Source organism: Equus przewalskii, chromosome 7 (assembly GCF_037783145.1).
Source record: "Equus przewalskii isolate Varuska chromosome 7, EquPr2, whole genome shotgun sequence".
Taxonomy (NCBI): domain Eukaryota; kingdom Metazoa; phylum Chordata; class Mammalia; order Perissodactyla; family Equidae; genus Equus; species Equus przewalskii.
In genome coordinates, this window is record NC_091837.1 from 54,370,675 (window position 1) to 54,389,195 (window position 18,521).

Consider the following 18,521-nt stretch of genomic DNA (forward strand, 5'->3'; position numbering starts at 1 on the left):
TCATAGTTAATTCACCTGCCACTGGGTAGTGTTTCATTTCTTCGCCAAATCTCTGTCACCTTTAAAACTGTCTTTTTAAATGGAATCACAATCTCTTATAGTGGAATATGAAGCTACACATGACTGTCGCCTTCATTATGCTGTTTGATCTTCACAACAACCCAGTGAAGTAAGAAAGGCAGAGTCTCTGCGTTTTGTCAGTGAGAAAAGTGGAGTTCAGAGACTTAAAGGAATTTCTCAGGCAAAATTGCTAGTAAGTGACAAACCTAGGAGCCAAACTCAGATCTTCTGGGTTCCAGTTTTAATGTTCATTCAACTAGTCAGTGCTGTGAATGAAAGGGGATAAGACTCATATAAGACAGAGAGAGAGAAATTGAGACAAAGAGCTTCCGAGAATTTTTCATCAAAAGTAGGCTAACTAACCAATAACCACCCTATTGACTCATAGCTCTCTTAACCAGCAGTTAACTATGAAGCTGAAGGAGCAGACCTGGGACCCAGAATTCAAAAGGCCCCAAGTCTCCAGGAATCTAGAGGTCTGGGAGAGTGTTCAGAACTGGGTAATCCAATCAAAATAGTCTAGAAATTGGCTTTGGGACCGGTAATGAGAATGATGACAGAGAATGACTGAAAGAATGTTTTATGCTCAAAACTGTTGTTAAACTGAGTAATGAGATACCACACCTGTAATTTACCTCAACCACCTAGTTCACACCCTAGAATTTCCTCACAGTAACATAATGAGTAGCTCTGCACCTGAGCTGACCCCAGAGGCTGCACAGCAGTGAACAGGGTCAGAGAAGGGTTACCACTGGAGAAGGAAAGCAAGGAGGGAGAAACCATAAACCTAGGCTCTTAGGCTCCAGAGGAGAGGTGGCGACCCCACCCCAGCTGAATGCCAGGAGATGATGGCAGAAGCTGAGCCACCTCTGAAACACCTCTCCTTAAGCTCTTTGCTGCTGAGAGTGATTCCTTGAAGGTACCCCCAAGTCATCACACATCTGCAATTACAGAGAACATTAGTGTGCTACCAAAAGAGAATTCATTCAATTCTAAGAAGTACAACTCGTAAAGTGAATTTCCAAAGAATTGGAGAAGTCGTAGCACTATCTGTCCATTTTAGTACCTGTCTCATGTTTAATCTTTTCTATGAGCTATTAATAGACTGAATCTTATAATATTCCTGAAACCAACACTTGATTGAAGGGTACCCCCTACAGACTCTTAGGCCTTGATATCATGCTCAGTCAACATACAATGCATGGGATGGGAGCATGGGAATGCCATTTGTAAGTCAATATTCTTAATAACTAAACAACTCATTCTTTTTAGGCCATAGCAGAGTGAATGAATTATTATTATAGACATTTGACTCTTCTTAGAAAAGCTCAGATATAGAATCATTTTGGAAATGACTTTCTCTATTAACCTCCAAAATACTTGAACAGTGCTCCTAAATAATGTATAATATTACTTATTATATTGCATGGCAAAATGCACCAAATACTTAGATTTGCAGTCAGCTTTCTTTTTCACACTTTCATGGTAATAAGATTGAGAATTATTTTTTTATTTCAGTTCATAAAAGTTTACATCATTGTGAAATTTCACTTATACATTATTTCTTGTCTGTCACCACGTAGGTGCTCCCCTTCACCCCCTGTGCTCACCCCCCATCCCCCTTTCCCTGGTAACTCCTGAGCTGTTTTCTTTGTCCGTTGTGCTCACCCCCCATCCCCCTTTCCCTGGTAACTCCTGAGCTGTTTTCTTTGTCCATGTGCTTGTTTATATTCCACATATGAGTGAAATCATCTGGTGTTTGTCTTTCTCAGTCTGGCTTATTTCGCTTAGCATACTTCCCTCCAGGTCCCTCCATGTTGTTGCAAATGGGATGATTTTGTCTTTTTTTCTGGCTGAGGAGTATTCCATCGTATATATGTATACCACGTCTTCTTTATCCAATCATTAGTCAAGGGACACTTGGATTGTGTCCATGTCTTGGCTATTGTGAATAGTGCTGCAATGAACATAGGGGTACATATGTTACTTTGGATTGTTGATTTCAAGTTGTTTGGGTAAATACCCAGTAGTGGGATAGCTGGGTCATATGGTAGTTCTATTTTTAGTTTTTTGAGGAATCTCCATGCTGTTTTCTGTAGTGGCTGCACCAGTTTGCATTCCCACCAGCAGTGGATGAGGGTTCCCTTCTCTCCACACCCTCTCCAACATTTGTTATTTTTAGTCTTAGTGGTTATAGCCATTTTAACAGGCATGAATCTTAGTGTAGTTTTGATTTGCATTTCCCTGATGATTAGTGATGTTGAACATCTTTTCATGTGTTTATTGGCCATCTGTATATCTTCTTTGGAAAAATGTCTGTTCATATCCTCTGCCCATTTTTTGATCAGGCTGTTTGTTTTTTGTTGTTCAGTTGTGTGAGTTCCTTATATATTATGGAGATTAACCTCTTACTGGATATATGATTTGCAAAAATTTTCTCCCAATTGGTGGGTTGTCTTTTTGTTTTGATCCTAGTTTCGTTTGCCTTGCAGAAACTCTTTAGTCTAATGAAGTCCCACTTGTTTATTTTTTCTTTTGTTTCCCTTGTCAGAGAAGACACAGTATTTGAAAAGATCATTTTAAGTTCCATGTCAAAGAGTATACTACCTATATTATCTTCCAGGAGTTTTATGGTTTCAGGACTTATTTTCAAGTCTTTGATCCACTTTGAGTTTATTTTTGTGTATCACGTGAGATAATGGTCTACTTTCATTCCTTTGCATGTGGCTGTCCTGTTTTCCCAACACCATTTATGGAAGAGACTGTCTTTTCTCCAGTATATGTTCTGGGCACCTTTGTCGAAGATTAACTGTCCATATATGTGCTGTTTTATTTCTGGGCTTTCAGTTCTGTTCCATTGATCTGTGTGTCTGTTTTTGTAGCAGTACCATGCTGTTTTGATCACTATGGCTTTGTAGTACATTTTGAAGTCAGGGATTGTGATGCCTCCAGCTTTGTTCTTTTTTCTCAGTATTGCTTTAGCAATTTGGGGTCTTTGGTTGCCCCATATGAATTTTAGAGTTCTTTGCTCTGTTTCCATGAAGAATGTCATTGGGATCCTGATTGGGATTTTATTGAATCTGTAGGTTGCTTTGGGTAGTATGGACATTTTAACTATGTTTATTCTTCTAGTCTACGTGCATGGAATCTCTTTCCATCTCTTTATGTCATTAGAAGATTGAGAATTTTTAAGCATACCAATAATCTGAGGCATAAGAAGAAGCCTAAAGCATTATTTTCTGTATTTGATCAGGGAAAACAACCTGAAAATTATTTTCTCAAGGAATTCTTTTGACTAAGGTTTAAAACATCATGCCCTTGCCATTAATAAGATATCAGAGTTAGTAAAAATAGAGTTCATGAGCTTATGTTTTGGTTGATTTGACATAGGAATCTTATGTGGAAATAAAAGGATTAGAGAGGGGATGGCCTCAGAAGTTATTTCCAGATTCATTGCCAGATCCATATTACAGTAGCAAATGTACACTTACCCAAATAAAACACTTAACAAAAATTTGTGTTCCTACCCCTAGATCAGCATAAACTGGAGTTGAAAGAAAATAGCAAGTGTGCTCTCTCTTGTGTGGAAAATTTCTCACTGGATTCATTCTGGTATTGTAACAAGAATAAAAATGATGCTGATCACTGGTCATCAGCTGGTCTTAGGCTGGGCAGTCAAAGTTGCTAGGTAACAAAGAGCATGTGCACAGGCAAGCAAGAGGTCAGACCCCCAGGACCACAGAGGCTATAGCCTGCCATGTGAGGTAGGACATCAGGAACAGAGGCAGGAGGAAAAGCAGGGAGGGCTCTCAGAAACCTCTGGGAATAGAGGCCCCAATATCTGCTGGAGGTAAATGCTGGCCTTTATGTTGGCACAACTCAGGCTTACTTATTGTCTCTCATGCCTTAACACTTATTTATTTCTTTTTTTATAAAAATCACTGCCCTGGGTGATCTTGTCTACTGTCATGGATGCCACCTCTGTGCTGATGAAGGAGAAAAGATGCATTGAAAATTAACTAATAATTTTCTCTCCAACCGTTATTTCTTCTAGAAGCTTGAATCTGGTCTCAGTCAGTGACCTACTTCAATTGAAATACAAATGCTTTATTGTTGAGAACAAGAATGGCAAGCGGATTTTGTCTCAGATCTAAAGTCCCTTCAGGTTCAGCGGGAAAAAGTGCCATGACAAGAGCCTTTGTCATTGGTTTTGAGGAGAGAGAGCTGGAACACAGGCCAGATAGTTGCCATCCCTGATTGGAGAGTAAGGCCAAACCTGAAACTAACAATGCGTCTAATATGCAATGATTCATTTAATGGCGAAATCACAAGGCATTCTTTTATAGTGAGGAACAAGAAAAAGAAGGAAATTATCACCAATAATACTTTTTTCCAAAATGTTTTAGCCAAACAACACAACAAGAAAAAGAATTAAGTGTTGGGGGCCGGCCCAGTGGTGCAGTGCGCACGTTCCGCTTCAGCGGCCCAGAGTTCGCCGGTTTGGATCCCGGGTGCAGACGTGGCACCGCTTGGCACGCCATGCTGTGGTAGGCATCCCACATATAAAGTAGAGGAAGATGGGCATGGTTGTTAGCTCAGGGCCCGTCTTCCTCAGCAAAAAGAGGAGGATTGGCAGCAGTTAGCTCAAGGCTAATCTTCCTCATAAAAAAGAAAAAGAGTGCTATAAATATTGAAGAGGGAGTGACAAAAATTATCTGTATTTTTAAATGACAGACTGCTTCCCCACAAATCTAGAAGTACTACTAACAACTATTAGACTGAATAACAGTTTATTTTTTAAAAATTGCCAGTAACAAAAATCATGTTTAAAAATAATAGGACTTCCAGGATAAACATGGCTACCTAAGTTAGGATTTTTCCCTGTTCGCTTTATGGAAGTCACATAAAAGCAAAAGTGGGAATGAATAAAATTCCACAAATTCCATTTTCAGCAAAACTTGGAGGCAGATATACTATGTGAACTCTAAAACTTTTATAAGAACTGACAAAATCGGCAGAGACTGGCCAGAAGCCATGCGGGTGTTGGTGGAAAGAAGTCTAGAGAATGCTAAAGAGCTCGGCAGAAATGCATTTCTTGAAAATGGGAGCTCATCTTAAAGGCAAAAGCAGTGTCTCTTGTTTACAACAAGTGGAGGAAATGGGTTGAGAGGAAGGGAGGGTGGGGTGATGGGGCAGCCAGAGTCTTCCTGAACCAAGTTGGGTTCAAAGAAGGAAAGGGGGTGACACTGCTCAGCAACCTGGGCTGCAAGCCCCCTTCACGGGGAGTCAGCTCTCCGTCAGGACGCAAAAGAGAAAGCCTTCCGCCAACCTGGCCTGTCTGCCCAACCTCTGCCCCCGGGAACCTTTTTTCCAAGAAGACTCAAATCATTAAATGATGACTCGTAAAATAAAAAGCTGGCAGAGCATCGTGCAAAGCTAATGCAAGAAAAAAAAATTGTGAAAACACCAGCAAAACTTAATAATAGGGGAAGCACACTCGTCAGAAAACTATAGATATCAAGCAGTTGAAATTCGAGCACTTAATATGAATCTTTTAAACTTAAAAGAAGTTGCCTTTATGGAGAAATACTGCAAAGCAGAAACTCAAAAACTCAGAAAAGAGGTGTAAAATAAATAAATTGGCAAGCTGAAAGAACCTAAAAACAAGCAGAAGGCAAAATTTACAGAAATGAAGAATAAATTTAAAGGATAATAAAAAAATTGTAAAACACACTAAAATGGAAATAGAAGAAAATATAGGTGAATATTTTATAATCTTGGGATGGGAAAGGTTTTCCTAAACATGACCCAAAAAAGTAAAAACAATAAGGAACTATTGATGAATCTGATTATATTAAAAATTAAATATTTGTTTATGAGAGAAACATAAATAAAATGAAATTCTGGGAAACATTCTGGGAAACATTTAGAACGTGATAAACAAAAGTTGATAATCTTGAGACACACATGTATTTTACAAGTTAATACGAAGAATATAACACCTCCATAAAAATGTTAAAGGATATGAACAGACAAGCTAAAATAAGAAACTCAAATGGTCAATGAATACATCAAAAGATGTCCTTGGGGCTGGCCCCGTGGCCGAGTGGTGAAGTTCCCGCGCTCCGCTGCAGGCGGCCCAGTGTTTCGTTGGTTCGAATCCTGGGCGCGGACGTGGCACTGCTCATCAAACCACGCTGAGGCAGCGTCCCACATGCCACAACTAGACGGACCCACAACGAAGAATATACAACTATGTACCAGGGGGCTTTGAGGAGAAAAAGGAAAAAATAAAATCTTTAAAAAAAAAAAAAAAGATGTCCAGCTTTGCTAATAAACAAATGCAAATCAAAACAATGAAACAGCATAACTAGAATGGCAAAGATTAAAAGGAATGTGAGTACCTAGTTAGGAGAGAGTGTGGGGAAAAAGACATTCATGCCCAATTGGTATAAATTTATAAAAATGTGCATACTGTTTGTCCTAGTAATTATACATCTTAAATTTTCCTAAGGAAATAATAGAGTAAGCGCAGGAAGGTGCATTAAAAAAAAAAAACAAAAAAAACACTGATTGTAACAGCAAAGAATTGTAAACACATATATCAAAGGGTAATTGATAAAATTGACATCCATACAGTGAAAAATACTATGCATTTAAAATGATGATGTAGGTCCCGCCAGGTGGCACAGCGGTTAAGTTCGCACGTTCTGCTTTGGTGGCTTGGGGTCCGCTGGTTCGGATCCCCAGTGTAGACATGGCACCGCTCTTCAAACCATGCTGTGGCAGGCATCCTACATATAAAGTAGAGGAAGATGGGCACGGATGTTAGCTCAGGGCCAGTCTTCCTCAGCAAAAAGAGGAGGATTGGCCTATGTTAGCTCAGGGGTGATCTTCCTCAAAAAAATAAAATAAAATAAATAAAAATAAAATAAAATGATGATGTAGATCTGTGTTTACTGACATGGAAGGATGCCTACAATATATTATTAAATATAAAAGCAAAATCCAGAACAGAATGGCAAATACCATTTTTGTAATGAAAAGTCATTTAAATATTTATATGAGTATAGACAGGAAAAGAAAGTTAATGTATTGGAAGAAAACTACCAAAATGCTAAAACTGGTTCTTCTGGGCAAATATTTTATGATTTTTACTATCTCAAAAATAAGATATTTCCATATTTTTCAAAAGCACACAATTAAAGCATTGCAACAACATCAAAATAAGACCAAGGTCTAAACTAGTGTTTCTCAGCAGGGGTGATTTGCCTCCCAGGACACATTCGACAATGTCTAGAGACATTGTTGGTTGTCATAACTGGGAGGAAGTAAGGTTAGCATATGGTGGGTAGAGGCCAGAGATGCTGCTCAACATCTTACAATGCACGGGACAGCCCCGCAGCAAAGAATCATCCAACCTACAATGCTAATCGTGCTGAGGCTGAGAAACCCTGGTCTAAATGGAAATAAGATAAGACCTGTTTATAAGTCTACCTGCTGTGTAGACTCCTTATGATTAGCCCATACCAGAAATTTCAAGGGGCTATTTCAAACACTTCAGAAGTTGCCTCACATTCAGAATCTCCATAAATCCCATAGGAACCAGCATCCTACTGTATCTAACACCATATTCTCCGCATAGCTGGAAGGATGGTGCTTGTTGAGTCAGCCTTGCAAAGTCACCAAGAGCCGGCCACAGCTTCCAAGTCAGAAAAGACAGCTAGAGGCGAAACTCTGAGATGGAGTGTGAAAGGCCAGAGGGTGAATGTGACATTGCACTCTGCCTCCTCTCCATTCCTGAGGGAAGGGGCTGCTGCCAGGAAAGGCACTGCCTATTGGGAAGCCATCTCTATCTCACAAACCTCCTTGTGGACCCTCATAACCATCTCCTTCCCAGAAGAAAGATCTAGATGTGTCTTCTTTTGAATCCCTAGCAAAAATTTACTAACATAAGTTTTATTGGGAGAGAAATGATTTTCTAAATTCCCTAAGTTCCAATTAGCATTTCAAGATTCAAACTTTGCTGACTTCCCCATCAATCCAGGGACTAGAAGAAGCAAGGCTCTCTATAAGGGAGATCCCTGCCACTCGTGAAGGGTAAAGCCTACTCTTCTCATTCCCAGAGAAGGTGAGAAGGAGAGAAGAGAAAGGAGGAGCAAGAAGATATACCTGTTCTGGCAACCTGCTCCAGACCAAATCCCAGAGAGGAAGAAATCTAAACAGCTACGAGGGAACCTTGGAATTAGTTGCTTCCTTCACCATTTATAAAGTGGGGGAGCTGAGAGCCTCCAAGGACAGGTCATGTTGTATGTGCTAGAAGAAAACAGGTAGGTGAAATGCCTCCCCTGGTCCCCCGGGCCTGAGCGGAGTGTGTAGGGGATCCAGACAGTGATGTGTGCCCTGAGAAGGAGCAAAGAGGTGCTGAGATGACCAGTGGACTCCCTAAGGCCTGGGATGAGGAGATGTCAAGGATTTCAAAACTGTGGGCAAATGGTGGGACTTTGGGTATGAGTGCCATCACAATATCCAACACCCCCAGGATGACCAGTCAGTAACACTTCAGAGGATGCCAAACCTCAGAGCAGGAACCAGGGAGGGCTCAGAAGGACTGTTCCCCTACTATGTGAATATGAAATCCCTCAATTCCTCGTGGCCCCTTGCAGCCTCCCCCAAGCTCAAATGAATGCAGACACCATCTTGGAGAAGTGAAAGGGGAGAAGGAAGAAATTTCATGATGGAGTATTTACTTGAAAGAGACTATGTGAATTGAAAAGGACTGAAATAATGTGAATTGGCAGATATGTGTCCCTCTGCCCTCCTTCACTACCCATGGCATAGAGTCCTCACAACTAGGATTAGGTCAGTGATGGAATATTCGAGAAGCCTACATTTGCTTGCATGTCTGAGCGTTTGTATGTAAATGTGTTGCCCCTTTTCAGGGTTTCCTCAGGAACTGAACCAGAGTGAGCCACCCACTTGTGTCTGGGCTTTGTTGGAAGGAGCAACTCTGATTTTAGCCAGAAATTTTAGCCATGGGGGAGCACTTATCCCCCATGTCTATCTGTTGTTTTATACACGCACACACACACACATACACAGACACAATTAAGGCTTTTGTTTTTAAACAATTTGAAAATAATAACACAACTCTAGAAAAAGCTTTAACAAAGAAAAAGAATCATAAAATCTCACCACCCAAAATTCTTGCCCTGAATTTCTTTCCTTTTTGTCCTATTAATTCGTAACTTTGGTTGCCTTACTGTTTTATGTTTAGGATCTCATAGGTTGTACTTTCATCTTAAAACTTATCTTTCTAGTTCCACCTTTTTGTTTTTTGTGTATTAGGCTTTCAGGTCTTTTTAAATCTATTTTTAAATTTCATTTATTTCCATATTATCTATTAGACATTTATTTAAATTCTTTTTTTTTATACTCTTCCCCCATATCTTTTTTTCTGTCTTTACATGGCCAAGTTAAAAAAAAAAAAAAAAATGGGGGCATGCAGTAGCAGAAAGGGTCAAAGTGACGGAGGGAAGAATGAAAATTTTCTCCTTAGCCTCCTCCATGCATTTTTGACCCACAGGAGGATTTTTGAGGGAAACTCATCTGCTATTTACAGAATTTCTACCTGCCCCATGCAACCACATGGTAATGGTCTTAATAGATAGGCATGGTGGAAATGACATACTAGGGATCCTGGTGCCCCTTCACAGCAGCTACTTCCCATCTATTTGTACACCCTCCCAAATGTTGGCTAGATTGAAGGAGTTCTAATATAGGGCTTTTTTCTTTTGTTTTTGCTTTGTTTTGTTTAATGGTATCATTAGGACCTCAGTCAAGTGTTGGGACTTCGGGCATGCCCAGAGGGCAGACAGTAAAGTAAGTAAAAGGTCTCCCCTTTACATTCTGCTCATCAACCATGGATCCCTGGAAAGTCCTACAGGAACGGCAGAGGCTTAGGGGTCAGGAATTTTCCTCTTCCTCCTAAGATGGAACAAGTTGCAACTTTTGGGAGTCTCATGTTTTGATAGTGCCTCAGGGTGTTTAGCCTCACTGCTTCTTTTGAAACAGTGTTTTAAAATTTTTCTTATTGTGACCTAGACTAAAAATGCATTTTACATGATGATCCAGTACACATACACACATACAAACATACCATATAAGTGAAACATTTTATCAGGTAATATCTTTATTCCATATGATAAAGTTAAAAAGCAACAAAGCTAATATAAATGTGGTTTATTATTTTATTGCAACTTTATATTCTACCTCTTCTTTATTTCATTCTTGTAGCAACCTACTAAACTAATTTCTTCACTCATGCTTTACATGTGGGAGTTCGAAACACTAAACAAAAGATTCTCCCCAAAGAGTTAGCCTTGCTACAAAGTAATATAAACAGCTGTAACAATAGCCAACATTTATTAAGATTTAGTATATGCTAGGCACTGCTCCAAGTGTACTTTGGATGATAACCTTGTGGCAAAAGTATTATTTTTATTCCCATTTTTACATTTTATTGGAGGAGAAAAGCATATGGGAGACTAACTGGCTCAATCACACAACCAATAGGAAACAGACCTCAGGCTCAAACCCAGGTTTTCTGGCTCCAAAACTACGCACTTATCCCCTACATTGTATTTTTCTACCCCTATCCATCTTCAGAGAAATTAAAGTGAAACCTCTCCTCGTCCTACTCAGTTTAAAGGAGAGGACTCACAGGGCAACTATACCCCAACCATCTAACTTCTTTTGGGTACCCTGGAGATGTTTAACCACTGAGCATAACTCGAGTCCAGTGACGTGGGTGACAATGCCAGTCAGGAAATATTTATCTTGGCCTCTCAAATCCAGGATGTGGCACAATGAATAAATATACAGTCTGAGAAATAATATGCCACCAAGAGATAAACTGTTTTAGCCTGGTAGAATCCTTGGCAACAATTCTCTCCAATCCATCTTCTACATTACAATCAGAGGTATCTTTATAAACACAAATTTTAGCCTGTTACGCCTACATTTCAATTTTGTGTGACTCTCATCATCTACTCAGTAGAGTCTAGCTAAATTATGATAATTATGGTTGGCTGTGGTCTTGCCCCTACTTAACTTGAACCTCACTCTGTAGTTCCCTATGCACAAAACCTTAATCTCACATTCTTGCTTTTATAGAAGTTCCTATATCTAGCAAAATGCCCTTTCCCACCTTGTTTGCCTAGATCCTTACTCATCCTTAAAAATCCAGTTCAACCAGAACAGAATGTGAAAGCTTCACCTATGTAGCTATTAATATAGCCAATCATTAGGACAGAAATAGAGTTGAAGGGACTAACAGTGTTCCAGGAACTAAAAAACAGAGAAATGAGGGACTGTGATCTGGGGGTTGGTAGTGAACACCAATAATGAAAATAAGTGGTTGAAAAGTCTGGGGACATGAGATTCAAGAGTGGGCGTTTTAGGGAGGAGGTATAATGATCTGGAAGAAGCAAAGAAGATAGCACTCTCCTTGAGAAGCCTGCAGAGGAAGCAGTGTCCTGAGGGGGAGAGAGATTTCTTTGGAAAAGACATTGTTTACAGAGGCAATTTAAAATTTAAAGGAGACCAGAAAAATCCAGTTTAATATCATTTTTCCCATCTTCACCAGAAAAATTAAGTACAGTCTCTTGCACATCCTAAGAGAGAACTAAAGTGGAAGTATTCCTATTTACTAGCATAATAGTACAAGGCGGTTTACAGAAGCAAACCAGAGCCTCTTTCAAAATGCTTTGATGAATATCCTCTAATGCTACCTTGGGCTTGATACTCTCAAACATTCTAGGTAAGAGAGTGAATCAGTACAGCCTCTGGGGAGAGTAACTTGATACAACAGTTAAATTTTATGTGTCAATTTAGCTAGGCTATGGTGCCCCTTGTCTAGTCAAACACTAGTCTAGATGTTGCAGTGAAGGTATTTTGTAGCTGTGGTTAACATCTACAGTCAGTTGACTTTAAGTAAAGGAAATTATGCTTGATGATGTGGGGGGAGCTCATCCAACCAGTTGAAGACCTTAAGAACAAAAACTGAGGTTTCCCTAAGTAAAAGGAATTCTGCTTCAAGACTATACTATAGAAATCCTTCCTGGAGAATGATGTCATCAAGATGGCAACATAGCCCATTCCTGACTTCAGTCTCCCTCACAAGAAGACAAGCTAGCAACTATCCATAGTTGAGACACCATTATGACAAGCCCAAAACCCAGGGGGTGAGCTAAACCACCACCGTGGAGCACAGAGACCAAGTAGCACCGCGTCAGAAGGATAAGAGGGGCATTTTCACTTTGACCGCATTGCCCCTCCGCTAGGCCAGCACAGCACCACACTGAGAGGAACTCCCTCTGTCTATGGTTTCTCCAGTGGGAAAAAGAGCGCAAGAGCCTAAGGTGGACATCCAGCTTCCCCAGCATCATGGGATACTTCCCGGGAGGCCCCCTTGGGTCTTGCTTCACAGGGATCACTGGCAGAAGTCTGTGGGGCTCGACCCCTGGGGATCAGATAGATTCAGAGAAGGGGGATGGGGCTTACAGCAACCAGGGCTCGTTTCTTGGAGACTGTGTTCTTGAATGCAGAGCGCCTGAGCAACCAGCAGCTCTGCCTGTCTATGAAAGCTGCGGGGTTGGGGAGTGTCACATGTCTAAGCCAGTCAAAACAGTATTGCAGGCATGAGCAGGGCAGTGGGAAATAATTTGGGGTCAATAAGGGAGGATGAGGAGAGAGGAAGTAAGTGTCTCCTTGGTTCAGGCAGGGAAAATAGAACAACTGACATAAATGTGACAGATTTATCAAAAGTCTGTGAAAGCACCTTAAGAATGGGACCTGAGTCCAAAACACCCAAATGTTTACTCACATTATGTACCCTGTGCTTAGCATAGAGCCTGGAACATATTGAATACTTTTTGACTGAATTAAAAGTGAATGCATGAATGAATTAGCCACAGAAATTAAAAAACAAAATCCTTCCTGAGTTCATAACCTACCAGCCTGCTCTACAAATTTCAGACCCGAGACTGCAACATCGACTCTTGCCTGAGTTGCCAGCCTGCCAGCCTGCCTTAGGGATTTCAGATGTGCCAGCTCCCCACAGCTTCAGGAGGCAATTCCCTGTTTTTAACCTACAGTTGTACTCAATGCGTAAGTGAAATTATGCATGCATAAGATTCTGTAGTACTGCAGATACAACGAAATGCCCTTTACTGAAATATCAGTTGAAAACTTATGGCACACTCATATTTAGAATAATTGCAGCCATAAACAAGAAGAAAATAGAAGGCTCCCTCTATTCTTACACTGAATTTTATCTAAGATAATATTAAGTGAAAGAAGCAAGATACAGAATAGGATGTATGGAATAAACCAATGTTACCACAATAAAAAAAAAAGAAGGGGGGTATGGATGCTACCATTTGTATAAAAGGAGAGAGGAGGCAGGGTAATACACACACACACTACACACACACACACACACACACACTGTCTCTGGAAGGATATATAAAGAATATATAGAGATATATATAAAGATATATAAAGAACTTTGAAATTTGGTACCATGTATCATGAAAACAAGTCACTTTGAGATGAAATGAAAGGGCACAGCACATAACATTTTTAAGGAAAGGCTGCAGAATCCCGGGTAGCTGTTGGCGCACAGTTGCTCACAGGCTTGTGATTTCTCTGCCCTCTAGAGGCTGCTCTGAGAACTTGCCGTGACCGTTCCTGTGGTCCCCTCATCAGCCCCCTTCCAAATAGTCTAGGGGCACAGGCCTGAAATGGCCACTCACAGGATGGTTTTCCTCTGACTACATGCCTTCCTTTCAGCTGGTTCCTGTGATGTTGGCAGTCGACGGCTGTGCCTGTGGGGAGAATCAGAACTTGAATGAACCACAGCTCTACTGAGATCTCTCAGAAACAGAATCACACATGTTAAAACAGAATTGGTCTTCAGTCACTAATGAAATACTGATAGTTCTTTATTACTGAATTTTGGTCAAAAATATAAAACTAGAAAATAAAATTATAGAATGATTTTTTATTTGTATTTATGAATATAGTCTTTGACATATAAATGAATTACATAATAAATTGTGGTGATGGATTTTAAATCCTGGCACATTCGAAATGTACAGAAAGGACTTTGTAATCACATTTTCTCACTGCTGGCTGCAGCTGAATAATATGGAAAATAAACAATTTTTTAACTTTAATTTTTTGAAATTTAAATAGATATTATAATTTAACAATACAACAAACACATATTCAACCATCACACAGTCATTGTGAATATTTTTCATTTTTGCTTCCAACTACTTTTTTATTAAAAAACTAAGATGTGTTTTCTGATCAGAGAATGATGACATACTCATTGACAATTTCAAAAACATGAAAAGTTTATCAATATTAACAGGGTTAACTAAAACAATTTGAAATTGTCAGAAATAGTTTATTGTTTCATAACAAAATCTTTTAAGTCAATGCCAATATTCATAACTTTTAAAAGTCTCCTGTAAAAGGTCACGAAAGTCTGTTTATTTAATCCTGTTTTAACTGATGTTATATTCTTTGCAAATTATTGCATAAAGACATATTTCTATAAGGGTTTAAAGGAGGAAGAAGCAACCTATTTCATGTGCATTGTGAGTGCTCTTAACAATCATCCTTGAACGGTATTAAGTAGCCAGGAGCAAATAGATTTAGGTGCTTTGTAAATCCAGTAAAAGACACAGACTTCAATTTTCCAGAACATAACCTCTTAACACTACTTCTCTATCTGACCATTAAATGCTGCTGATCCTCAAGGTTCTCTCCTAGACATTGTGTCCTCTATAAACTCTTAACGCCAGTTCCTTGCATTCTCCTGGCTTGTCACCAGTATGCCCACCTGGATCACTCTCTCCAACTCTGGACTCCCCACTGATCTCCAGGCTTGCTGGATCTTTCCATATGGATATTCCCTGGGTGCATCAAACTCAACATGTCTAAAAGAGAATTCACCATCGTTCCCCCAAAACTGCTTGTTCATCAGTGTTCACTATCACCTGCTTAGTCAACCAGGAGCCAGGCAGCATCCTATGCTATTCTCCCTCCCTGCCTTCATATCAAATTTCTCAAGTCTGTCCAGTTTTACTACCTAAGCATTGTCAAATTCTCCTGTCCTAGATTTAGCCTGAACATCTCTTACCTAGACTGTTTCATCACTTACTAATTATTCTTCCTGTCTCCAGCAGTACCTTTCTTTGCATTCATCTACAAAGCAACCAGAAAGATGCGTCCAAAATGCACTTCTGGAGAGAAACTATCACTTAAGCTAACGCAAATTGGTCTATGAAAAAAACACAGGGGCTGGCCCCTGTGGCTGAGAGGTTAAGTTCGTGCACTCTGCTTCAGCAGCCCTGGGTTTCACCGTTTGGATCCTGGGCACCGACCTAGCACCACACATCAAGCCACGCTGAGACAGCATCCCACATAGCAGAGTAGAAGGACCTACAACAGGGATATACAACTACGTACTGGGGGACTTTGGGGAGAGGAAGGAAAAAGACCCCACAAAGCCAAATAATCCTACTCTATCTCCAGGTTTATTAAATATTTATTTTTTAACATATGGAGACCTTTGTAATACATAAGTAAAAGTCTGTAAGGCAGTTTCCAACTTACAAATGCCTGACATATAAACATCTCTTACCTGGACATAGATGTCTCTTTCAGGAGTTCACCTCATTGGATTTCCCCTTGAAAATAGGGCCCCCACATCATACAATTCTGAGGACAGTGAATTCTGCGGGAGAAGAACCCCTCCAGTGACAATGGTGCCCCCTGGCGTCGGCAACACAGCGCTGCAGACTGAATGTCTCCCCTCTGCTGGAATCGCTGGAGATTCTAGTCTCTTGGCTGCTTGTCTTCTCATCACTTTTACTTTCCATTTCCTTCCACTGCTGAGGACAAGTGGGATCTCTGTCCCCGCCTGATGCTTCTGGGGACTTGTGTGTGACTCCCTACTACCGCTTGGATCACCAGAACCCTCTTTAACTGCCCAGGGCTCCCTCCAATGCCACAAGAACCCTAGAAAGCTCGCTGCTAGTACTGCTGAGACCCCATAAAGCAGCAGAACCAGAGTGGGCTGTATGGGAACTGGAGAGTGAGGAGATATGAGTTGACCCCACTGAGTTGAACCCAGAATTAATTTCCTCACGGAAATAATGCTGTCATCCCAGTTATGTATGGTTATTAGTACGATAATTAAGTACAGAGGTGCTAAATAGGACTTTGGGGTCCTTCTGGAAAATTAAACTATTACACCAGCATGGTGGCTGTTGGAATATGCTTTCTGAACTCACTTACAAAGGACCAGTTAGAGCATCATCAACTGATATTTGAGTCCAAATAAATGCATCTTAGAATCATGTTAATGTTTAAAAATGCATTTCAGGCACAGCACACAGGAACTATAATATCCATAATCACTCATATGTGTATTTTCAGATGTTTCCTAGTGCCCCAGAGCAATTAGCTTGGGTTGTTTACAAGAGTGGCTATATTCCTGTAATAGGGTGCGCGCTGAGGTCAGACTTAGAATATTTTTTTGGAGTAGTATAGACAAAGCTACCCCTCTGAAGTCATTTTCTGAGGTTACTGCTCTTGCCTCTTTGCTTCAGCCTCACTGTATTTCTTGTCATTTTTTGAAAACACCAAGGTTATGCCCACCTCAGCATTCCTATTCCTATTGTCTGGAACACACTTCCCAAGATTTTTGCTTGGCTCTCCCCATAGCTGCATTTTTCGTCTCCTCAGAGACCCATAGCTGAGAATCCAATTTGGAAGAGCCAAACACACAGAGACAGAGACTGGATTGGTGGTTACCAGAGGGGAAGCGGGGAGTGAGGAGGGTGAAAGAGGTGACAGGGTACACGTGTGTGGTGATGGAGTGTAATTAGTTTTTGGGTGGTGAACATGATATAGTCTACACAGAAATTGAAATATAATGATGGACACTTGAAATTTATGTAATGTTATAACTCAATGTGACCTCAACAAAAGGCAAAATAAAAAGATGATTTCTAAAAAATCAAATATAAAAACAGAAATGCTCAATATGTTATATGTCAACTATATTTCAATAAACAAAATGCACATTTTCAGTTATTAAAAAAATAAAATAGCCTCCCCTCCAACCCCCTTGCTCTGCTTTATTTAAGGCACAAATTTACCTGAAATATATGTTTGTTCATTTGCTTATTTTCTGCTTCTCCAACTAGAATGTAAGACTCATGAGGGAGGGGAATTTGTCCCTTGTCTCTACTACTGAAACCCCAAGTGCCCAGCATGGCACATAGTAGACACGCAATAAATATATTAAGGCTTGAATGAGCTAACTTGCCATTTTTAGTATTATATCTTCTCTCTTTTCTTGGTCAGATTTGTTAGACTCTCTAAATGATCTCTTCAAAGTGCCATGTGGTGCAAAGAATAGTGCAGTGGTTAAGGGAACAGATTCCTGAATCTGGTTGGAATTCTGGCCCCAGCTCTTAGTAACTTTATGACCTTGAACAAGTTATCTCACTTCTTAATGTCTCCATTCCCCATTTATAATATAGAGGTAGCACAAGAATTTCCCTCATAGGATGCGAGGACAATTAAATGAGTGAATGCATATGAAGCTCTTAGTAGGGTGCCTGCATATTGTGTAAATATTATTAAATCCCTGGTTTTATAGTTTTAGTGTATGTGTGTGTGTGTGCGCGCACACGTGTGTCTTTGGGCGCTTCTTTCTGACAGCTCCCTTGGTTTATTTTTTATTTTTTAAATTTTTTCCAGTTTTATTGAGATATAACTGACCTACAGCGCTGTGTAAGATTAGGGTATACAGCATACTGACTTAGTGTCTTACATATATTGTGAATTGATTACCACAATAAGTTTAGTTAACATCCGTCATCTCAGATAGATACCAAAATAAAGAAAGGGGGAAAAAAAGGTTTTTTCCTAGTGATGAGAACTCTTAGGATCTATTCTCCTGGCAGCTTTCAAATACACTATACAGCGGTGTTATCTAGAGTCATCACATTGTAAATTACATCCCCAGTTTATTTCTCTTATAATGAGAAGTTTGTACATTTTGCCCACGATCCCTCAAGGTGGAAGGAGCCCTGGTGGTTTTAAACCAACTTCCCTTGGTTTAAAAGAGGGAAAAAAAATTGGCTTTTCTTGGCTGAGGAGCGCTTTTTACTTCCAACACTGTTTGGTGGACAAATTCACCCTCCAAATCCTATAACATGTGTATGTATATATATATATCAAATCATCACATTTTGCACTTTAAACATATTACAATTTTATTTCTCAATTATACCTCAATAAAACTGGGGAAAAAATTTACCCTCCAACTCTGCCACTCTTGGCAATCTTTCATGAAGAAAACTTAAGGGAAT

General features: G+C 40.0%; 2 long non-coding RNA genes across 3 annotated transcripts in view; one reads left to right on the plus strand and one right to left on the minus strand.

The window, feature by feature from the left end:
* Positions 1-15,881, minus strand: part of LOC139084845 (uncharacterized) — a 33,968-nt gene extending 18,087 nt beyond the window's left edge. The window contains exons 1-2 of the long non-coding RNA XR_011542649.1: positions 15,779-15,881; positions 13,878-13,949 (exon numbers count right to left, since the gene is read on the minus strand). This is a non-coding gene — a long non-coding RNA (uncharacterized lncRNA). The remainder of the gene's footprint in view (positions 1-13,877; positions 13,950-15,778) is intronic.
* LOC103561392 (uncharacterized) overlaps positions 1-17,264 on the plus strand; it is a 48,604-nt gene extending 31,340 nt beyond the window's left edge. The window contains exons 7-8 of one of the 2 annotated variants that reach the window (XR_011542648.1): positions 13,099-13,230; positions 13,915-17,264. This is a non-coding gene — a long non-coding RNA (uncharacterized lncRNA). The remainder of the gene's footprint in view (positions 1-13,098; positions 13,231-13,914) is intronic. The other variant, XR_547434.2, reaches the window with a different exon arrangement.
* Positions 17,265-18,521: the final 1,257 nt, after the last annotated feature.